At 45.7% G+C, this 24,430-nt stretch overlaps 1 long non-coding RNA gene across 3 annotated transcripts in view; it reads left to right on the top strand.

The window, feature by feature from the left end:
- Positions 1–23,995, top strand: part of LOC140603817 (uncharacterized) — a 32,458-nt gene extending 8,463 nt beyond the window's left edge. The window contains exons 1-3 of one of the 3 annotated variants that reach the window (XR_012006791.1): positions 710–2,459; positions 9,510–18,093; positions 23,658–23,995. This is a non-coding gene — a long non-coding RNA (uncharacterized lncRNA). Of the gene's footprint in view, positions 1–696; positions 18,094–23,657 lie in introns of those variants that run through there. The other 2 variants (XR_012006792.1, XR_012006790.1) reach the window with 2 other exon arrangements.
- Positions 23,996–24,430: the final 435 nt, after the last annotated feature.

The raw sequence follows: 24,430 nt of genomic DNA, 5'->3' as shown, positions 1-24,430 counted from the left end.
CAATTGTCCCGGAGGCTCGTCCAACAGAGATCACTGAGGGGAACCTCTCTAATCAGAAGGAATATTCCTGGGAGGGTTTTTTTGTTTTTTTGTTTTTAATCACAGAGGAATGACCTGGGAATAAGAAGGAGCTGAAACTTTAGCTCATAGTCTTTTCCACACAACTTGAGACATTAGTAGTCTAGAAAAGATGTGGAGAGCTAACCCTAGCCAGCTCCCTCAGGCCTGGCAAACGGAGCTAGAGCAGGTTACTGGCATGAGGTCCGGGGTCAGAGAAGCGCCCTCATAGGGCCTTGGGGACAGCAGGGGTGCAGCTGGGGGCTGCCTTCTCCAACTCAGGTCTCTGACGCTGAGTGACCAGTGACCAGGCGGCTCAGATGAGGAAACTGTTCCTGAGGTTCTTGATCCTGGCCTCACGGCAAGTTTGCCCAGGGACTCTGAGAGCTGCAGAGAAGGGCCCAGGTGGGGCTTTTTTTTTTTTTTTTTTTTTTTTTTAACTCTGTTGGTAATTTTAATGTCAGGTAGATTAAGAGATTTGTTTTATTACAAAAAAATCATGTCTCCTTGCTTTTGCTGTGGAATATAATCCAGAACTATTTCCATGGTGGCTGTTTTGGGTGGAAAAGGAAGAGTGGGGGGGGGTGGAGAAGAAGAGTGGGGGGGAGAGGAAGAGTGGGTGGGAGAGGAAGAGTGGGTAGAGGTGGTAGCATTTGTGTCTGGTCTGGAAAGACCAGATGCTCTGGCTCAGCAGAGTGGGGAAGTGCTTCTCTGATGACCTTGACCGCAGAGGGCATGCGGTGAAAACCATGGGATGGGGAAGTGCCCTGTTTCAGATTTCAGACATTAAAGGGGTCCTGTTACCCAAGATGTGAAGATCTGTATTTAGAAAATAGACCAAGTCCAGGGCTTACTATTCACTTTTATTTTTAGCCTCTTCTAGGACATGGGGAATAAAATTTGATTTACAGAAAACCAGCATTCTTAATGGCAGACGAGCCAAGAACTTCAAGGGTCATCTCTTTATTTCCTGCTCTAGTTGGGAGTGAGGGGAGTCCTCAGCCCACCCCCTCGATATTCTGGCAGGGTTCTCTCGGAGGCTACAGCCAGCCCCTGAGCCACCTTGTCTCCTCTGATGGCTTCCGTGCCAGCTCTACACTGCTGACCCCCAGTTCCATTCCTCAGATGACCTTTCTCCAGCTGAGCTATCCTGCTTCCTCCTGGGTAGAGAACATTCTCAAACTCCACATGTCAACAACCACTGAATCATTCCCCTCTCTGGTCTCCCAAGCTGGATTTTCTATCCCAGTGACTAGCAGGCAAATCCACACTTCCTCCTTCTCCCTCACCACCCCCACTCGCCCAGAGCCACTCATTCCAGAAGGTTCTCTGTCCTCAACATCTCCTGCTTCAATCTTGTGCTGTCCTTCCCCCAGTGCCTCCATGCTAGCTCAGGACATGACCGTTTCACACCTAGACTGTGGCAAGAGTCTCCCATGTGGCCCTTTTGGTCCACGTCTGCTCCCTCTACCTTATTCTCTATCCTGAAACTAGAGTCATCTAAGATGTGCCATTGATGAGTTTATGACTTGTGGAATATTTACTGTATGTGAGTTACTGTGCTGAGCTCTTTACATGCATAATCTTTTTAAGAAACCTCCCTAAAAACTATGTGAAAAAGACCTTCATTATCCCCATTTCAGAGATATGGAAACTGGGACACAGAGAGGTTAAGTATCTTGTCTGGGGTCACACAGCCATTAAAAGGGAAAGTCTGCTCCAATGTTACTCTCTGGTTTAGAATCTTTCAGTGACTCCCCCCAAATACTGACCTTCTGGGCAAAATGCACACTTTCAGCTTGGTCACAGGGTTCTTTGTGACCTAGGCTCTGCCTCTCTGTCTGGATTTATCACTCACCACACTTCACCCTGACCTCTGGGGCTCCAGCTTTGAGGAGCTGCCTACAACTGCTCAGAGCACCCATGCCTACTGTTCTTGTCTTCGTTCAAGTTGTTTGTTCCTCCAAGATGCTTTCCCCATCCAGTCTGTGTGGCAGACACATCTCCCAAAGTTCAACTTAAAGGAGGTTCATGCCTCCCCCCATGGAACCTTTCCAGAGTGTGTTCGCACCCTGCCCCCAATCCCTTGGAGAACTGACCTCTTACTCCTTTGGGCTTGGCTGTAACCAGGCTACGCACTATGACTTCACCACCAGCGGGCAGGGCAGGGGCCGGGTCTCCATGCACTAGTGCTATATGGATATTTACCGTGGGTGCTGGTGGCCTCGTTAATTGAGGCTGCCTGGAGAGGGTGTTTCTCACTGTCTCAGTGGTGTGGGCAATACTGATTGGGTGTGAATGTCACCCACTTGCCTGATCTCCAGGAGACTGAACCGAGGGAGCTGGATGGCCTTTGGAGCCTGGGGAATGGCTCCCCCGGGCCAACAGAAAGACCAAGAAAGGTGGGAAGAGCTGGCCAGTGTCCTTTGAGTTCTAAATTCCTCAAATTCCCCCAAAGGTCTTGTGAAGCTAGAGCGGCTCCACGATGCAGTGGAGAGAGCCAGGTGGGGACTCCTGGCCCAGGCTCTAGTGTCCCGTGGCTTTGGCCAGTCCCTTTCCTGTGGGGTCGGGGCCCATCCCAGGCTTCTCCCAGCCGGCCAGCTCCTGTGGGACTCTTCCCAGGCCACTTCCGAGGACCTTCCCCCGCCCCACGTTTGGTCCTCAGAAGCTGTGCCTCACTCCTGAACTCACTGCTTGGGCGAATCTGCTACTGTCCCTGGCTTTAAAGTCCTTCATTTTAGAAGGGAGCAATCGTCCTTGCTCCTCCATGCAGCACACTTAGCAGTGGGCACCAGGGGAGAACCTGGAAGAAGTGCTTTCATTTCCTCGGGACCGAGGATGTAGAGGAAACTCCACGGAGAACGAATATTGAGTCATAATTTAAGCCCAAGCTGTCGGGGGCTGGTCTGGGGACCGTGGCTGCATGCTGTCCCCGTTTTCCTTCTGCACTTGTCGGGCCTGAGGCCTGACACAGCTGAGGGAGCCCAGCAGGCGGGAGGGGTGTCCAGAACCCGCCGCCCACCTGGACTCCCCTTGCCACAACCCCCCACCCCCGGGCCATCTGTCCCCCAGCTGCAGCTGCAGGTGAGCAGGGCGGGACTGCGCCTCTTGTGGGTTCGTGGAGGCACGCAGAAGGGGTGTCTCAAAAGCCCTGGGCCGGTCTCTACAAGGAGCCCTATCTTTGTTGACAATGCATCTTGTTGGTCTCTTAGATAATCTCAGCCTTCCATTCTTCTTCCACAGGGCCACAACGGTGCCCTCCCTTGGCCCTCTGAGCCGTTGCAAACGTGCCTCAAGGAATTTGTATTACTCTGGTTCTTATCACCATAATTTGTGTATGTGCCTTGGCCCTGCACCCTCTAATCCTTAGCTGCCTGTGTTACTCACCTTCATATTCTCAGCATCTAGCATGGAGCCTGGCTCCGGTGGGGACTGCCTACATGTTGAATCGACATCGCTGGGAGATAATGGACCTCGGCCACACAACCTCCCAATGTGTTCTCGGTGCTTCCCTCATTACTTGTCACACCATTATTATTCTATTACTACTACTATATATTACTTACTCTCTGGAATAGTATCTATTATTACAATATATTGTTGTAATATATTACTAATATACTGTAACTCTGGGCAAAAGCATTAATAGGGTCATATGAAAAGGAGATCAACATGACTCTGATGACACATCTCTCTTTTCACCCTCTTTGCTCCTTCTCCCTTGCTTTATTGGACCTTTGCACATGCTGTTCCCCCTTCCTTTCATTCTTCCTCCTCCAACTCACCCTTTAGAACCCAGCCCACATATCACCCACTCACCTGATCTCCGGGAGACTGAACACGTCTCCCTGGAGTTTTTAGACCATCTTCTGTTATGAGACACAGAATTATTACGTCTCTTTATGTGTCTGTCTCTTCCACTAGAATGCCAGCTCCTTGAAGGCAGAGCCTGAGTCCCTTTCTGTGCCTAGAACCAGGAACATGTGGAACACATGCATCCACTCACACATTCAACCAATGCTCTTTGAATGCCGACCATGTGCCAGGCACTGGTGTCACACCAACAAATAAACTATCCTTGTGGTAGCCAACCTCCAAGATGGCCCCCAACGATCCTCATCTCCAGTATTCATGCCCTTATATGGTTTCCTCCTACCTGAATGGAGATTGGACTATATGACTCACAGGATATGGCAGGAGTGAGGCTATGTGACTTTAAAGCTCTGTAGTAGAAGATTCAATCATGGGCAGCACTGATGGCCCAGAGGTTTAGTGCCACCTTTGACCCGGGGTGTGATCCTGGAGACCCAGGATAGAGTCCCACGTCAGGCTCCCTGCCTGGAGACTGCTTCTCCCTCTGCCTGTGTCTCTGCCTCTCTCTCTCTCTCTCTCTCAAAAATAAATAAAATCTTTAAAAAAAGATTTGATCATAAAAGTGTTTTCAGCTCCCTCCATGGTCCCTTGGATTGCCAGCTGCCATATCAGGAAGACAGTCAATGTAGCCCCAACCAATGTCCCAACCAAAAGAAGAACCAACTAGGCAGCAACTGTGAGCCATGTGAGTGAGCCACCTTGGAAATGGATTCCCCAGGCTCTCTCAAGCCTTCAGATAATGGCAGCCCCAATGGCATGTGGAAGGTCCTGAGCCACAGATACCAGGATTCTTGTTATTTTAAAGCACTAAGTTTGGAGATGATTTGTTATGCAGCGCTAGATAACTGATACACTCCCATTATAATGGAGCTTAAATTCTAGGGGAAGAATTAAAGGAATATGATCTATTCCTTCATTTATTCAGTATCACTAGATCCTGCCAGCTGTTGAGATTACAGTGGCAAGCAAGATGCTAGACAAAGTTCCTTGTGAGGTCTATGCTCTAGTGTGGGAGACAGAAAATAAACGAGTACATTTTATAAAAAATTCGGTCATAAGTGCTAAGAATAAAAGAACAGCAAGATGGATAAAAGGGAACTGCAATTTAGGTTGTCTATTTCGTACTAAGCATTTTTCATCTTTATGTTGTTTCATACCTCAAAAGACTTCAAAGTAGGTACTTTATCCCCATATTACAGATGAGAAAATTGAAGGCCAGAAAAGTGCAATGATACAGCCAGTGTCACACAGGTCTGGTCTTTGGCTCACCCAGAATGGAATCCGGGCTGTGTGGACTCCAAAGCCAGGGCTCTCTGGCTGACCATTCTGGATTTCCCTTTTAGTCCTCATGCTGGGGCTCTGCCTTCAGCACAACCAGGACTCAGCATTGACTTGGAACACATTGGTAGGAGGAGGGCTGGGAAACGATCTGTAGACAGGACTGCCACAGGTGATCAGGGGGCCTAGACTACCCCTTCCTCTAACTCCGGAAAATATCTCAGTGGCTGCAGATCCACCCACTGGCTGCAGAGATCCTCCCAATCCCCTAAACTTTAGCTGTTCTCGCCTATAAATGGTGATGTCCTCTCCCACAAAGTTCCTTCCTACCCATTTCCATTTCTGCTCTTGAAAGGCCACTTCATTTGCACTGAAGGAGCTGCGGTTCTTCCTGCCAACCTCATACCCCTCACATACCGTCTGCTCCTCCTCATCCATCGTAACTCCCCAGTGCCTCTTGCCCCTTGTCATTTTTTTTTCTTTCTGTTCTTGTGCCAAGACCACTAGATGGAGATATACTAAAACTTACTGAACCCTTAAGTGCTAAGCACTATTCTGTGGGCTCTTCCTGCAGGGTTTTTGTTGAATTCAGATGACAACCCTTTGTAGACATCCCATTATTTTCCTCATGGAGGTTAAGGTTCAAGGTCATTCAGCTACTAGGGTGGGATTCAAACCCACATCTCTTCGAATCCAGACTTCCTTGTTTAATCAAGATCACACTCAGAACTGGAAGAAATCTGAAGTGGGGGGATTTCAGAGGTCATCTTGTCCATTCCTTTGCCCCAGGAAGGGCCAAATCCAGATTATCTCCAGAAGGTTACAAATAACTATCTTAAATTAGTGCTAGAGGAAAAAAGAAAATCCTGAACAGCTCATTACAGCTTATACAAAGATTTGCACGTTTAACATTCTTATTAAGGTCTAACATAAGTCATTCATTTGCTAAACATTTATTAGGTGTCTCCTGTGTGTTAAGCTGGGTGCTGTGATGGGGTTAGGCATGTGTATGCATTATCATGGAAGTATGGGGCCGGGAAACTGAACAGATCGGCAGGTCAGGGATACCCCCAGGTGCTGCTAAGTGAACCATGACAATCTTGTAGGGGTCAGGCAGCACAGAAGGGCATCCAGACAGATGGAACAATGCATTAAAGTCAGGCAGAGGTGACTGAGAGAGACTTGCTTCTGCATTTGGCTAGAGTTTACAGGAAGTGCTGGGGAGGGATGAGCAATGGGATTAAGAGATAAGCAGGGGCCAGATCAGTGCCAAGGTAAGGAATTTGCTCTTTATCTGGAAAGGACTGGGGAGTAATTTCAAGGGTTTTGAGTAAGGTACTGACATAATCAGATTTGCAGGGTAGAAAAATTAATCCATCAGTGGTATGGACGATGAAGGGGAAAGACCGATTAGGTAGGATGTTGTAATGGTTTGGCCAAGAGATGATGAGTAGCTAAGAGGGGGAAAGGTGGAAGAGACATGGGGGAGAGATTTATGAGTAGACAAGTTAAGACTTGGCAACTGCTGGTTTGTAGGGGGGGCAGGGAAGAAGGAAGGTACAGGAACTGATTCACCAGGCTTCCTGGCTCAGGCACATGGCTGGGTGGTGGTGCCACGTGCTGAGATGGTGATCAGGAGGAGGAACAGGTTTGGGGCAGAGTTTCCAAGATCTTACGCCTAGACCCCCTAAAGCAATCCTAATTTTAGATGAAGAAATTGAGACTCAAAAAGCTGATGTGATTTACTCAAATTTACCTAGCCAGAATGGTGTCAGAGGTGGGACTCAAATCTAGGTCTTTTTTTTTTTTCTGGAATTACTGTCTAAGCAGATTTACTTTGCAAGAAATGTAAGGAGGCCTTAACACAGAGTAATTAATGTGTGGTGAGCAAACATTTGCATACGTCGACTTGCCATTTTTATATTCATTCATTCATTCATTCATTCGACAAAACTTATTGAGCACCTACCATGTGCCATGTATGTGGGATGCAGTGCTGAATATGACAGGCAAGGACCCCACCTGCATTGGACCTCATTTCCCCTCTTCTAAGGAGCTAGACAATACACAAATCAGCAAATATTGACAAAATACACCATCAGAGTGCAGGGAAAGTGGCAGGAATGACAGTGGGGATCCAGAAAGGCCTAGGACCTGATATTTGATCAAGACCAAAGTGATGAGGGGATCGCTTCTCGGCCTTTTGGCTAAGATCAAGTGCAAAGTGATGAGGGAAAGTCAAAGATCTAAGGAAAGGGGGGGTCGCGGTAGAGGGGACTTTCAATGCAAAGCCCTGAGGTAGGAACAAGCTTGAACTGAATATTCAAGGAATCACAAGGAAGCCAGTGTTCCAAGAAAAGAGTGAGTACGGATGAGAATCGTAGCAGATGGAATTGGAGGCAGGGGGCCAGAGCCTGTAGGATTGTGAGACATGATCAGTAGTTGAGATTTGTTGTAGGTGTGATAGGAAGGTTTGGAGCAGGGCTGTGACATCATCTATTTTTAAATTTTCCTTTTTCTTTCAAGGTACTTGTAGATTCACAGGCAGTTATAGGAAATAATACAGAGGAATCCTGCTTACCTTTGTCCCATTTCCCTCCGACTGCAGCGTTGTGCTAAACTAAGTGCACTATCACACCCATGAGTGCTCACTGTGGTTTTAATTTGCATTTTCCTAATGGTAAGGTTGCTGAACAGTTTTCATGTTCTTATTTACCATCCATATATCCTCTTCAGTGAAATTTTTGTCTTTTGCTCATTATTTTTTTGAAAAAATTTTTAATAGTTTGTTGTTCACTTTTGAGAGCTCTTTACATATTCTAGACAAAAGTCCTTTGTCAGATAAGTGACTTCAAATATTTTCTTCTGGTATGCAGAGCAAGAGTTTTTAATTTTGATGAGGTCCAATTCATTACTTTTTCCTTTTATGGACTGTGCTCTGGGTGTAAGCCTAAGAACCCCGTGCTTAGCCCTAGTACCCATAGTTTGTCTGCTTTGGTCATGTTGGGAAGTGGAAGCATAAACTGACTACAGAAATGTAGAGCAGAACTGATGGCCCACCTGAACTAGGAGTGGGTGGCAAAGGGATGGGTGAATGAAGAGGCTTCAAGGTACTTTCTACTTGCTGGAGGGGGCTCGACAGTACAAGCTCCTTCCCTTTCTAGCTCAGGTTACATGGACGCAGAAGACGGTTATCTTGGCATTATGACCACAGGCCTAACCTTCTCCCTTCCTCAAGAATACTCAAAGACGCTGAAAAAAAAAATAGTCTTTATTCCCCCAGTGCTTTATCCACAGCAATGTGCTCTTACGGCGTCATCGTGACTTCTCACAACAATTTGTAAGGAAGATATTATTATCCCCTTTTACAGAAGATACAATTGAGGCCCAGAGAAGGGCTGGGACTAAACATGAGTCTCTTGATTTCAAGAGTGACAATTATTCTTCTCTACCAGTGGACACTGAGTTTCCACCACTAATTGTTGCTTGAGGTCAATGGTCTGCAAAGGATGGCCTAAAAACCCCCTGAGGTGCCTCAGACCTTTTCAGAGGGTCTTCAAGGTCAAATAATACTAAGACCTTACTTGCCTTTTCACTGTGTTGACATTTTAACTAATGGTGGGAAAAACTGTCAATACCTTAGTGTGAATCAAGGCAGTGGCACCAACCTGTCCTGGTTGTCACTGTAGTCTTCATTCCCATCCACTCATGAGGGAAAATATAGCCAGTTTCACACCAAAATTGTGATTAAATGGGAACTATACAAAAAGCATTTCTGCTGTACACCAAAGCAAGAGGAATGGTGCTTCTACAGTGATTTGGGTTGCAAGCTGAACTATCCTCTTTTTTTTCCAACAGAATATAATCTGTACTTGATAGAAAGAATGAGTGACAAACTAGGTATTCAGCCTTGGACATAGGCTTCTTAACAAATGAGCAAAGTGAGGCTCTCACATAAAGGAAAGCAATCGATAGTATTTTCTGTTAATGATAAAATAGAGCTTTTGAATGAAAAAAAAAGGAAAAAAGCTAATTTACTCCTTTGAGCTTGACAGCTTTCCAATACCTATACTTTCCAATAATATCAGTGGTAATATTAATAAATGCGATTTATTGAAATTGCATAAAGAAATGTGCTTATACTTAGAGGAGCTGCATAACTCTAAACTCAAAGTATCCAACTGACCAGTACGTGGTGGTGGTGGTGCAAATCAGATTGGCACGGGTCAAAGATCCATTTGAAGTGTAAGATCCATCAGTGGGTTTTTATACAACAACGTATGAATGTTTCATTGATACAGTTTCAGATTCCACATTGCAACTAATCTTTGGGAAACTTCCACTTGTTGAGTTTTGTGGAGCATCAGGGAAGAATATCCACAACTATCTGAAGAGGTTATCAGAACACTCCTTGCTTTCCCCACTACCCAGCTGCAAGAGGCTGGACTTTCTACACATATTTCAACTGAAAAAAACGCATTGGAGGAGATGGGATGCAGAAGCCGAGTGGAGACTCCTGCTGTCTTCTATGAAGCCAGACAGCTTGATGCACAGCTGAGACCCAACCAGTCCCAGCCCCCTGTAACTTCTAGCTCTTCCCTGTAGAGTCAGAACATTTTGTCTACTGCTTAACTAACCACTGCCTCCTCAAACTATGGTCTCTGTCCTCCTGACCCTGGGAAGTTTCCGACACCTCCTAGGGGTGAAAATCAACTTCTCCTAATCTCCAGCTGTGCCCAGGGGACCAGGGGTGGTGTTTCCAAACTTCTAACCATCCCAGGACAGGGGTCCCAGTGCCCCCATGCTCTCCACTGCCCCTGGGAGCCTATGGCCAAGTAGACACTGTCTAACTCACCCTAGGTAGGGGTGTGGGCCCTCCAAATATAACTGATCCCCCCAGTGCAGGGGGTGGGGGTGTCTAAGCCCAAGATCTCCCAAGTCCCTGTCTCTAACTCCCAAAGAGGGTGCTGAGCCTCTTTAGTTTGGACCCACTTCCCAAACAGATAGGCAGATGATGTTGTTCATTGGAGACAAATTGGACAACCACCACCACCAAGCATCTTTCATGTTAAAGATCGAAAACTGTAAAATGATCTTTACCCTAAATCTTTATTTTTAAATTAATACATCTACATTTTTTAAAACCTTCAGTTTTAATTTCAGTTAATTGCAAATATCGCTAGGCACAACCCATATAAACAAAAGCTCTTTTAGGTCCTCAGTAATTTGTAGGAATATGTATATAGGGGGCCAAAAAGTTGAAGAACTGCTTTATGCTAAAATAGTGAAGGTTCTTATGGGTGGCTGTGAGCAAGTGATGCATTACCCGGGGGTCCCAGCTCCCCTGTGCTCTCCACTGTCCCCAGGAGCCTGTGGCCTAAGTAGACAAAATCTAACCTACCCTGGGTGTGGGTGGGGGCCCTCCATATACAACAGACATTGTCATCCTTTTCCAGATTATTCCCCAACTCCAGGCTTCAATATGACCCTAAAATAAGGCCCTTGACTTCAGGGGACAGATAAGCATGCTACAGGAGACCCATGGCTCTGATAAGAGCACACACCCTTTGTCCCTTTCCTGCTCTCCCTCTTGATGGAAAGAACATGGACCTTGAGTCAGGCTAACTTTGGTCTCAGTCTCAGCCCTGCTTTTAGCCCGCGAGGGGACCCTAGACAAGTCTCTCAATTCTCTGGTTTCCATAGAGCAATAACAATGCTTGTCTTTCCTTACTGAGACTGTTTTGAGGCATAAACAAAGGAATGGGGACAAATCTGTAGAGGCCTTACCAATGTGAGTGATGAACGTTGTCCAACAAAGAATTCCCATACACATCTATGACCATTCATTTCACAAATACTTACCCAAAATGTGGCCCAAGGCAGGCCTCGAATGCAAAAACAAGAACACACAGTTCCAGCCTCCAAGGAGCTCCTGGTTTAGCAGACAAGACAGTGTGATATGGTAAATTTGAATTCTCAACCAATTTCCCCCCCAAGCACCTGCTCCTGCTTCTCCACGCCTTATGACCCCTTCCTCCTGCAGACAACCAGATGGTGCTACATCTGTGCTTTGGCAAAGGGAAAGAATTCCAGAAAGAACTTTTGGCTGTTTGGTCAAAAGCCTGGCCTCGAGGAACCTCGAGGTTTAGAGATTACCAATGAGGAGGCAGCATAGAGCTTCCCTTTCCCTTCCATGACCAGAAACTGGCCTCTGTGGGCACCGTGGAGGGGAGATGTCAGTGGGGCCCCTGGGGCTCAGGATGAAAGGTCCCAGCCAAGGTGAACCAAGTGGAGCAGAATGGCGCAGCGCAGAGATCATTCCAACAAACACCATCCACCATCAGAACTGGGGAGCAAGGGTGGGGGGGTTCCTGGCAACCTATCAGCAACTCTAGCCTGTGCCCTTTGTATACCTCTGAGCAGCCCAGGTCACCAGTACCGGGGAGCCACGCTCTTCGTCGGGTGCTCTTTGCATCTGAACTTCTCTGCAACCAGCGTGTTGTCTGGTAACCAGTAAAAGAGGCGCCCAGGTGTGCACTCAAGACTTTGTTCAACTGCATTCCGACTACCCTCATAGAGATAAACCTTTCCTTTTTTGACGGCCTGAGGCTCTGAGTTGTTAAGGGGTAGAAGGGGAAACCTCAGAGGCTGGTGCTGGGGGTGATACCACAGGGAGCCAACCGGAGGGCCCCCCCCCCGCCCCCCGCCATTACCAGAGAGAGAAAAGTTTCAACAGAAATGGGCAGGGAGCAGCAAGAGTACAGAGGAAGTGACTCATTCTCCCAGGCTTTTCGGGGCAGGAAGCGGATGGGAGGAAAAAGGGTCAGGGAGGGCTTCACAGAGGAGGTGACATTTGAACTGGGTGTGGGTGTCTGGCCACCGGTCATCTCCCCAGAACTCAGCCTGCCCAGCTGAGGACAAAGAGTCCGGTTTCCTGGGAAAGAGGAACACACTGAGAAGCCCTCACTATGAGCCAGAAGTCAGGTAGAGATCTAGCAGGCACAGGCTCGTCTCTAGAAATTGTCGCATGGTTTTCTTCAGAGCACAGATATTATTACCTTATATTCGGTCCTATCCACTGACAAATAGTGATCGATACTCCCTGTGCTACCTTTAGGACGGGTAAGGGGCTACACCACAGTAGAAGAGCCACGGTTGACTTACTGAGTACTCAATGCACACCAGGCACAGTGCTTTGCATCTGCATTCATTATACCTTTCATCCCACAGGGGAGTGTTTTAATCCTGAATTTGTAGATAAGAAAATAGGCTAAAGTTCCAGCAGCTGGTTAAATGGCAGAAACAAGATTTAAACTTAAACGTGTACTCACTTTCTTTCTACCTGGACTCCAGCTTGGACAGCTTAGACTTTAGTTGGATAGCTAAGGAATAAGTGCTGAAAAGGGTAAATGATAACACAAGAGGTAAACTCATGTTTGGGTCAAGTGCCCTTGCACAGAACCTTGTGCTTACCCCGCTCAGAAAGCCCTGCTGATGCTCCCTCTAACTTGTACCTGTCCGTGTCTCTAAATCTCCACTCTGTCCGGCTATTATTCCATCTCTCACCTGGACCAAGCTCTAGACTGGACACAGAGTAGAAGGTCTTGACAGAAACAAAGTCGGTCCCTGCTTTTGGGTTTCCCATAGTCAGAAAGAGTGGCAGGGAGAGTCTGCTAAGTGTCCCCCAACATCCACTTGTCCTTCTATTAAAGCAACAGAATCCCTTGGGTTTTTAGCTGGGGAAACAGATGCTCAGAACCAAGACTGGGGCTCCTTGCCCATTTTGTAGCTACATGTGGTCATGTGACCAAGCTCTGACCAATGTGATTTGACCAGATAACTTTTGGCTCCAGCCCTTAGAGGAAAAAGGTGTGACTCCCCTTCCCCTTCCATCCTTTCCCCTGGCAGGGATGAGGACATGGTGTTGAGCTCTTTTGGACTATGTAGGTGAGGTGACAGCAATGGCAAAACAAGTGGCTCTGTGAAGCAGAGCTGCCCTTCCAATTCCACGTTTTACATGAGAGAGAAATTAAACTTCTTTCAAGTTGTGTGGAGATCATATAAACACCCAGTAAATACAGGGGGAGAAAAGATCGAAAAAACCATCACTCAAGTATGTACTTTGTAGAAGTACAAATTATAATAAATGCAATGAAAACTACATAGCATTTTTCCTGAGAGACTAGAACTTGGGAGTCAGGGTAGGGGGCAGCTAGCTTATAATTGTCAGTTAAGGAAGGTTTCTGGCTTAGTTCGGGCTACTATAACGAATACCACGACCTGGGTGGTTTAAACAACAGGCATTTATTTCTCACAGTTCTGGAGGCTGGGACGTCCAAATGAAGGTGTTAGCAGATTCCATGTCTGGTGAGAGTCTTCTTCTGGCTTGTAGACGGCTGCCTTCTCGTTGCGTCTTTACACGGCCAAGGGAGAGAGAGTTCTGGTCTCCTCCTGTTTTTTTTTTTCCTCCTGTTTTTATAAGGGTGCTAATCCCATCCTGAGGGGCCCGCTCTCATGACCTCATCTAAACCGAATTACCTCCCCAAGGCCCCACCTGCAAAGAGCATCGCTTTAGGAGTTAGCACTTTAAGACATGAATTGGAAGGCTCACGAAACTTCACTCGCGTATCGGCTGCTCTGAGAACCGGATGCTTATGCTGAGACCGACCCCATGGGTAGGATTTGGTCAGGGATTTAGAGGGACCAGGAAAGAGAATCTGTGAAGGCTCTGAGGCCAGAGACAATGTAGCCACTGCTGGGACCCCAAGAAGGGCCGTGGGAGCAGAGCCCCTCTGCCAAGTTCTTAGTTCTTGGGCTCGCTATCCTCCCCCTCCCAGGTGAAACAGCCTAGGCTCCTCAGCACCTAGACGTGGGGCTGCACAATGACTTTGGTCCAAATACCTCTTGAGGGGATGGCCTGGTGCCTCTAGAAAGAAAGATCTGGAGGACAGATGCAAACCTTCTCTCAGGAAAGAACTCCCAGAGTCAAGCCCAGAGAAGCTGAATCTGCAGTTGGGGCCCCAGAGGGGTGTGGGCCTGGGAGGAAGGGGAAGCCGAGGGTCAGAGAGGATCAAAAGGTGAGAAACCGGACAGGTGTGTAAGCTGAGGCTCCGAGGTGTTAGGCAGGACCTAGCCGCATGCCCAGAGCTGCTCCGTATTGAGGCCTTGATGTTGTGTGCGCATGTGTGGTTGTGGGTTCACTGCCACTTCTAAACTGTGCCACGCCCAGCAGCAAATGACTCTCAACACAGAATCTCTCTGCATCCTCACACGCTGACTTTATGAGTGAGGCATTATCTCCATTTTACAAATGAAGACGCTGAGGCTCAGAGAGGGGGAGGTCAGCCACCTGGTTCAAGGTCACCAAGTGGGTAGTGTTGACCTGGGGTGGGGGTAGAGCCAGGGCTTGTCTGACCTAGCACCGGAGTTCCCGTGGGGAAACACAACACATTCACCCTATCCAGGAGGTGACCTGACCACTTGGACAGGGTGTTGGAGACTCACCTGTCCAGGAGACCTTGGGCAGAGTATTGAAGACTCTTGGCCTGGGAACCAAAGATGGTCCACAGCTGTGTTCAGTTTGGCTGGTCCATGATTTAAACAAACAACTGAATGTGAATGCCTGTAGGCAGAGAAGGGACTCTGTAGATTATCATAATCTCCCCCACTTATTCTCACTTACTCCCTGCCTTGGCCCCAAAGACATCTCGGTGTTCGTGTAGCCTTCATTCTAGAAAAACCTTTCTTTAGCACCAGAAGCCAGTTGAGGAAGCTTTCCTGAGCCCCTCTTCCAGTCACTCTGGAAATACATTAGAGACTTGGAGCCTAAGTAGTTACCTAATACATTACATATCGAATATCTAATATCTACAACACAATGCTTTCTCCTATCAAGGAGGGTAACATGGGTAGGCAAGGATCTTGCTTTATGAACTAGCCATTATGTGCACGCTGCAAGCAAGTTAAGAAAAGACTGAACCGGCCGAGTCCTTGCCTGGAGTTCTTTAGGAACAAGAGGCAGTTGTGTTCTCTAGAGCTGGAACGTGGCAGGTGGGCAGCTGGGACATACCGAGGTAGAAAGCTCGAGGGAGCACGGTGTCTGAGAATTTCTGTGTCCTTTTCCTGCATTTTGCCAAGCTTGCTAGCTCTCTGCAGCTGAGTCTTAAAAGACCCCCGGGTTTCCCACTGTATACCCTATCTGTCAGGTCTGGAGTTGAACCAGGACACCACCATCAGGCCCGGAGTTTTCTTTCCAAAGCACTAGTCCCTGACCCCCTGGAGTGTTCGAAATTTGCAGACCTCTTGCCATTTAGAGTAGCCACCTTTTAGTTCAAGGGGTAGATAAAGGACTTTGAGTTCCTTTGGTTGCAAGTTGCCTTGGGCAAGGGAAGTTGTTTTCCTGCACTCAAAATAGCCATCTGTGTGTTAACTACTTTTTTTTTTTTTAGATGAAAGCGACAACATTTTTTTTAAAAAACCAAGATAAATTGAAGCTGTCCATAGTATGTCTAGTGCAAAGCTATAATCGAGGGGTTTATGTTTCACGAATGCCCTGAAAATGAAAGTTTCACATAAAAGATGGGACTGAGTGCAGGCAAGATCTCAAAGAGAAAAGAGCACCCCTCTCTGTTAACTTGGGTTTACAATGAAGAGGAAGGCGCTCATCCTTATCCCAAGCCTCACCCCATGAAAATTAAGTCATGCTCCCATGAAATAGGCAGGAAGGGGTGGGGCTCCCGGGGCTTATGAAACTGCATCTCATTCAAACAGCAAAGTGAAATGCGCCTTGCCTAGGGTCACAGTCTAATTGCCTCTGAGTAAGCAGGTTCTGAACATGCTATTCTTCAAAATCTCCAACCTGCTTCCCTGCGCCTGTTTTGAATTTCCTCTTCTCTAACATATATTTATATCCTGCCTGTTACAAGCCGACAAGAACAATCACTAGCATTATCTGTTTCCTTTCAGATCCTGCTGTAATTCGCTTACCTTCTTCCCACGGGTCGTTTTCTTACCCCCCCACCCCCACCCCCACCCCCTTGGAATAAACCAAACTGTCTTATAAAGATGAAGGGAGAAAAGAGGTTGTGCTTTGGGACTTTATTTAAAAAACAAACAGCAACAACAAAGCCAAGGTTATTTGGTGCTGAGTACGCAAAGGAATGTAGTAAATTCGTGAGTTTATTTATTTATTCCCTCGAGAATTTACCATGTACCAGCCCTATGCCAGGCAGTATGGACAAAATGGAAAACCTGATATGGTCCCATTTGCTCAAGAAACTCAGAGGCTGCTGGAGCATGTAGACAAAACACACCTCAGACATTTGCAAGAGACTGGGGCTCTGTGAATGAGCTTGACTTGCTATTGTTGAAAAGCCCATTTTCAGGTTGTAGGCCCAAGGAGGAAGAAGGATGGTTTCTGTTGATCTGATCTGATTGAAGTTGTCGAGCCATTCTCATTACTAATAATAATGTATTAGGTCCTCCCAAACGACAGAGCAAGGCTTTCTGTGGACAATTGCCATCTGTCCAAGATCACCAGTGCCCCTGGCTTTAGCTTAAGGGACATGATCTTTGACTTATTTTCCTAATCCCGGGAGGGATGCACAGAGAGGAGTACAAAGCACAGGAGAGCTAGAAAGTGAGAGCACCGTGAGAAGCTTGTCAACTCCTCAGCCTGTCAGAAGGTTCTCTCTGTCTCTGTCTCATGTTCTGCATGTACTGCAGCACAGGCCTTGGAATTGCCTCCGTGGGAGCCATTCCAGGAGAGGGGCTGGCCTTCCATGAGGATGCGGGGAATCAGGGTTGCAAGGTCACCCACGCCGTCGCTCCCCTGCTTGGCACCCATGGCAAATATCAGCAACTGATATCAGGTCGCCTGATCTCAACCAGTGTTCCTCATCAGAATCAGAGAAGCAATATTGACTTTCTCAATTGTCCTAAGAATTTACATGACTCATCCCACTGTAGATGCACAGGGGAGAAATTAATTCCTTATCATCAGTGCCTCTGGGGCACTGGGGCTTCCTTCTCTGAGGAACCCTACGTGCAATCTGACCATCCTTCTCCACAGGTAACCCAAGGCAAGCAACCATCTATCCCAGCAGGTTGGTGAATGAGTGAGTGGAAGTTTATTTGCCACCCTGGACCATTTGGCAACCTGAGGGAACTAAAGGAAAGGCTACAGAAAGAGTATCCATAAACTCTTCCACTAGGGGCTTCTGAGAGCTCCTTTGGGTATAGCCCTGAAGTGCACTGGAAGACACAAAAGGAAACTGGGCATCGTAACAAACTTTCCTCATGACACCGCCATGTTTGCTGTATTTGTAGATACTGTGGCAGATGGAATTCCAGATGGATTCCTGCCCCAGGTGTACACACACCATAGAATCCCCTCCCTGAGAGAGTGAGGGGAGTGGGTGGGACCTGAGAGTATGGCGGCACTTCAGTCCTCTGGTTAGGTTACATTGTGTGACAAAGGCGAAGAGACTTCTCAGATGTCCCTCACTAGTTGACTCTGAGTTCATCAAATGGGAAGAGTATGACTCTGAGTTCATCAAATGGGAAGAGTATCCTGACCCAATCAGGTAAACACTTTAAATGAGGGTTTAGATGTCAGAAACAGAAGAGTCAGAGAGGTTCAAAGCCATAGACACCCTCCTCTATTGACCTTAAAGAAACAAATTGTCATGTGTGGAGAGGGTCACATGGCCAGGAACACTGGGTGGCCTCCAGGCACAGAGGGCCTTAGCCCTCCAGCTGCAAGGAACTGAATCCTGCCAACAACTGATGGGCTTGGAAGAAGACCCCGACCCTAAGATGTGATAGCAGCCCTGGCCACCAGCACTTGGATTTCAGCATTGGCAGACTCTGAGCCGAGAAAGCCAGGTGAGCCCATGAGAACTATGAGATAATAAATGGGCATTGCTTTTATTGCTAAACTGTGGTACCCAGTGATAGAACACTAATGCAGATCTTATTTACTGTAAGACCTGCCACTGGTTGTAAGACATACCACTGACATTTGGGGAGACAAAAAAAGCTCCAACATTAAATGTTCACAGCAGTTATAAGGCATACATTGTAAGACATCCGATTATAAAAAACAATAAAATGAGAAATGTGTATCTTAGTATTAAAAGAAGATGTCAGAAAAAAAAAGATGTCAGTATTATTACATTTGTGAAGCCCTAGAAATTTCCCAAGCCTTTCACACAAGATTTCTTTTTAAGTCAATATATATATATATATATATATATCACATTTTTATCCATCAATTGGTGGACACTTGGGCTTCTTCCATAACCTGGCTATTGTCAGTAACACTGCAATAGACCTAGGGGTGCATATATCTTTCTGAATTAGCTTTTCATATAAGATTTTTTTAAATCTTCCTTTGCCACTCTGTCATAATTGAAAGAGGAGGGGTCATGATGAAAAAGCTGAGGTGCAGAGAAGTTAAATGACTTAACCAATGTCACAACACCAGATAGAGCCAGGACCAGAATCTAGTCTTGCACTTTCCACCATACCAGGACCAGACCATTGCATTTCATTTTTGCCCATACCTAACACCCCTACAAAGTGAGACCATGCCACCAACAACCTTGTTCAAGGGAGAGCCACGGAGGCCATATTTTCTTTCAACTGAGCCTGTCACTTCTGAGCTAATCTGAGGGGATTAGAAGTGTGTCCCAGACCCAAGGCAGCCAATCCATAGTCTGAGAAGCTACTTATGATGTGGGTCAACTCCAAAAGATGAGTTGGGCTGAGTAGGTTTCCTCTTTCAGGAATTATGAAGCACTAATTCAGTAGTAGAGCAGGAAGGTCATGAGAGCCATGGGTAATCAGAAGCTACGTGGGAGTAGACACCATGTGTAATAAGAGGAGGCCATCCAATGGTGTGAGGGAACAGAGCAAGGGGGAAAGCAGATGTGCCATCTGATAGAACCACTGGAGCCCATGAGAAGGTATTTCTCTTGCAGACATGCTTCAATTCCAATAAAAACTCTTCTGTACCCTTAAAATCCCCTCCCCAACTTTTCTGAGAAACTTGGGTGAGTCTCTTCATTGCAGTGGTATCATTTACAAAGTCATGATCTATATGGTCCAGTTCTGAAACAGAGTTATGGTTAAAGAAATGTAGTTCATGCATTAATGTTCGAAAACCTTGTATTTACCAAACGCTGAACATATTTCTCCCCTAACACCCACTGTCCTCACCGACTACAGCTGTGCTTGTCCTTAATAATCTCCCCAGGAAGATGTTCTAGCCCTTCCTCTCCTGTGATCTTATTTTCTCCTCTCTTCTTATGGTCTTATAATTACCTGTCACAAAAGCCCAAGAACTGGTCTAGCAAGACAAGATTCCCCTCAGAAGGTGGAGGAGGATAAGAACCTAAGTAGTACGAGTCAGAATCCTCCTTAATGAGCAGAGGGTGGGAAAACATTTGACAACACTCACATTTCAATCATTACTTACCCTGACATCACACGGCCAAGAAAAAAGCCCATCACTAAAACAGAATCTAATTTTGAAATCCTGGTCACTGTATGCATATGCCATGAATATTAGGAGCTGTGTTTATGTCTTGCACCCACACTTATTCTGAATTTTCTGGAGGCCACACCCATCCAATGATGTGGTAAAATGAACTGGTTGGACTAAATGATCATTATCTGAAAGAAAACTGCTAGTGAAGACGCAGCAGGATTGGGGTGGGTGGGAGGAGATGTGGCTGAGTGTGAGTTCCTGCTTTGTCTTGGGAGGCTCAGCCGGAAGCAGCCTGTAGACAGTGCAGAGGGAGTTCAGAGAACGGTGAGGAGGTGAGAGGTGAGCCTTCGGGAAGCAAGAGGTGGCTGGCTGACTGGAGCATCCTCTGGCTACTGGAGAGGCTCCCCTCTCCAGCCGGCCCTGCAGTGCTGGCCGTGGGCTGCTTCAGGACAGTTCAGAGTGGGGAAGGGAGCCTCAAAGGGCACTTTCACTTTACCCAGCTTCAGGGAATCCCCAAAAGGACTAGGGCCAAAGGAAGCTGCAGAAGATGACAGGCCTAGCACTGAGGTCATGCCATGCCAGAAACTCCCTCCCAGAATGGATGGCAGGGACTGCTCCTTAAAAAAGAGGCTGTTCCTCAAGGGAGGGCATCTTGGGGACTGTGCCTGAGAATCTGCAAAACCCTTCACAGAGCCCCAACTAACAAAATAGTCTCAGCTCACTAGGCTGAAGCTGCTTAGCCCAGCATCTCATCTATCCTGAGCATAGCTAAGAAATCAGGAAACATTCCAAATCCTGGCAGAGTTGCCAAAGTAGACTTCATAATATCTACCCTCTGATGCTCACAGGAATTGGTATTCTAGATGTAGCTACCACTTATGGAATGATAGTTGGTCAATGTCAGGCTCCTGGCCTGCATTTCCTTTTATTTCTTCCTCCATCCACACTGTGAAGTAGCTATTATTGTGCTCATCTTATAGATGATGAAACTAAGCCATTGGAAAATTTAATGACTTGCCCAAACTCACTTGGCTGTTAAGTCACAGAGCAAGGATTTGAACACAGGTCTCTCTAATTCTCAACCTGAGCCTCTTTGAAGTGTTGGTGGTTGAGCTCAGGGTTCTCTGCCTTCAAGATCTGACCAGCAGGCAAAGGCCCTACTACAGTAAATTTTAGCTTTGTTAAAGTCCTATAGCTTGGCCACATTGACCCTGTATCTGAAAAAAAGCTGGATACCCACCTCCCATCTCCCCTTATCCAATGACCAACACAAGCAATCTCCATCAACTACAATGCCTCCAAGTCTTTACCAACCGCCCTCCCCGCACCAACCCCAATTCAGCCCGGATATCCTACTCTGATTTTTAACCCATTTTCAGCAGGATACATCTATGTTAACAGATCTCCATTTCCCCAGCTCATCCTGGGTAACACTCATTTAGATCTGAACACACCCTACTGACTGCCTTGGGAAGACACGCTATGGTCCAGCTCTGATCTCTGTGCTATAAGCCCCAGGGTTGCTCACTGCCTTGAAGCCTTTCCATCCCACTGTACCTCCTCAATAGAGAGCGCAGCCAGAACATGCCACACAACCTTTTGGTGGCCTAGCCTTTCCTTCCCACCAACCTTTAACCTTTCACTGTCCTTACAACTCTGGTTTGAACAGCCATTTCCTACTGGTGACTGGGTTCCTGCTTCCAGCCCACTCTGACCCATTCCAGCATGCATAGTTCTTATTGTAGCCACTACACCCTCCTGTTGGGTACCTGACCTTGACTCATCCAAGTTCTCAATTTCAAAAGTAAAAATGAGGCGCTACAAAAGGTAAGTTCCTCAAACAGACTCATTTGGAGTGTGTTTTTTCCTTTATGTTAATACTTTTGATTTTTTTATTGAAGTATAACGTACATACAGAAAGTTCATAAATCATAAGTGCTCAATGAGTTATCTGAAAGTTAATAGACCTCTGTGTATTCCTCTCTGGTTAAGAAATAAAGTGTTAGTGGCTAGTATCAAAAAGACAAGGAATGGGGCACTAGGGTGGCTTGGTTGGTTAAGTGTCTTACTCTTAATTTCGGCTCAGGTCATGTTCTCAGGGTTGTAAGATTGAGCTCCATGTTGGGCTCTGTGCTCAGTGGGTGGTCTGCTTCTCTCTCTCCCCTTCTCCCTCTGTCCCCTCCAGCCACTGTACACACTTTCTCTCCCCCTTAAAAAAAAAAGATAAGGGATAATAAGTGTTGGCAAGGATGTGGAAAAAAGGGAACCCCTGCACACTGTTGGTGGGAATGTAAATTGATGCAGCCACTGTTGAAAACAGTAGGGAGATTCATCAAAAAAATTGAAAATAGAATTACCATAAGATTCAGAAATTCCGCTTCTGGGTATTTACCCAAAGAAAATGGAAACAACAGCTTGAAAAGATATATGTACCCCTATGTTTGTTGTAGCATTATTTATAATAGCCAAGATATAGAAGCAACTGTGCTCTTCCATAGATGGATGGAAAAAGAAAATATGGTGTGTGTGTGTGTGTGTGTATATATATATACACACACATGTATATATATATATTATATATAATGTAATATTATTCAGCCATAAAATAGAATGAACTCTTGTCATTTGCAACAACATGAGTGGACCTAAAGGGAATTACGCTAAGTGAAATAAGTCAAAGACGAACACCATATGACTTCACATATATGTGGAACCTAAAAAACAAAACAAAGGAACAAACCAAAGCTGAAGCAGACCCATAAATACAGAGAGCAAACTGATGGCTGCCAGAAGGGAGGTGGGTGGGGGATGGGCATAATCAGTGAAGGGGATTAAGAGCCACAAACATCCGGTCACAAAATAAGTCATGAGGTTAAAACAATGGTATAGGGAACATAGTCAATAATATTGTCATAATGTTGTACAGTGATAGAAAGTGACTACACTTGCCATGTTGACCACTGAATATTGGTATACAGTTGTGGTTTCTTTAAAAGATTTTATTTATTCATGAGAGACAGAGAGGCAGAGACACAGGCAGAGGGAGGAGAAGCAGGCTCCATGCAAGGAGCCTGATGCAGGACTCGATTCTGGGAATCCGGGATCATGCCCTGAGCCAAAGGCAGACATTAAACCCCTGAGCCACCCAGGTGTCCTTGTATACAGTTGTTGAATCACTATGTCAAACATCTGAAACTAAACACTGTATGCCAAATAGAAAAAAAGTGTATTAGTGATATAAGACCTCTCGTGCTCCTTCCCAATCATATCTTTGTGCTGTTTCCCAAAGGTAGCCTCTATACTAATTTATAACACCTTAGATTAATTTTTTCTTCTTTTTTCTTTCTTTCTTTCTTTCTTTCTTTCTTTCTTTCTTTCTTTCTTTCGAGAGAGAGAGAGAGCATGCATATGTAGTGAGGGGCAGAGGGAGAGGGAGAGAGAGAATCTCAAGCAGATGCCCAGTGCAGAGCCCCACCTGGAGCTCAATCTCAGAGCCAAAATCAAGAATCAGACACTTAACTGACTGAGCCACCCAGGGCGCCCTATTATAGGTTAGTATTTGAATGTTTTTGATTTATATGTGAATGGAAACACAATGTGTGTTCTGTTGCATCTAGTTTTTTTTATTCAAATAAGATTCATAAGTACATCTTCATGCAGCTATAGTTTATTTTCATTGCTATGTTGTATTTCATTGTATGATATGCCTTAATTCATTTATTCTGTTGTTGATATTGGGCTATTGCCACTTTGGGATTATTAAAAATAATTATATATATATATATACACACATATACAAATACATTTAAGTATGTACAGATATACTTTTTATTGTGAACATTTATAATTATATATAAAAATGGAATAATATAATGAATGTAGTATACACACCAGTTTCAAAAATTATCAGTATGTGATCAATATTTTTTTAAAGATTTTATTTATTTATTCATGATAGAGAGAGAGGCAGAGACACAAGCAGAGGGAGAAGCAGGCTCCATGCAAGGAGCCCGACACAGGACTCGATCCCGGGACTCCAGGATCACACCCTGGGCCAAAGGCAGGCGCCAAACTGCTGAGCCACCCAGGGATCCCCAGTATGTAATCAATATTATTGTATCTTTACTCTCCCACCAGTGTTCCCTCACTTCAATTATTTCAAGATGTATACTAGCATCATATAATTTTATTTCTAAATACTTGTATGTATATAGCTTAAAGATGTATACTCTTTAAAAAAAACCCAATATCTTACCCCATCTAAAAAAATAAATGTAATTTCTTAGTATTATCAAATATCTAGTCTGCATTTACATTTCCTGATTGTCAAATATCTTGTTCTTTTGCGTAAAAAAAAATGGATCTAAAGAAGCTCCACAAGTTGCAATTAATTGATAAATCTCTTATGTCTCTCTCTTTTTTTTTTCTTATGTCTCTTTTAATCTGTGGTTTCCCCTCTGCCTCTTTTTGTTCCTTGCACATCTTTGTGGTAGAGACTGGGATCTTTGTCACATGGAGCTTCCCATAACCCGAATTTCTTTTTTTTTTTTTTTTCTTTTTCCGAATTTCTTCTGATTGCGACCTCAGTGTGTCCCCGGTCCCTGTATTTCATGTAGATTGGAAGTGAGATCAGGAGGCTTGATCAGATTCAGATTTGATTTTCAAGACCACTTTGCAGGTTGTATTGTATAAATCTATTAGGTGGCATCTGATTGGATATCTTTCTTTTGT

The sequence above is a fragment of the Canis lupus genome, chromosome 14 (assembly GCF_048164855.1).
Source record: "Canis lupus baileyi chromosome 14, mCanLup2.hap1, whole genome shotgun sequence".
NCBI classification, from domain to species: Eukaryota; Metazoa; Chordata; class Mammalia; order Carnivora; family Canidae; genus Canis; species Canis lupus.
Note: the sequence above shows the minus strand (reverse complement) of the source record. Positions and strands in the feature narration are given on the sequence as shown.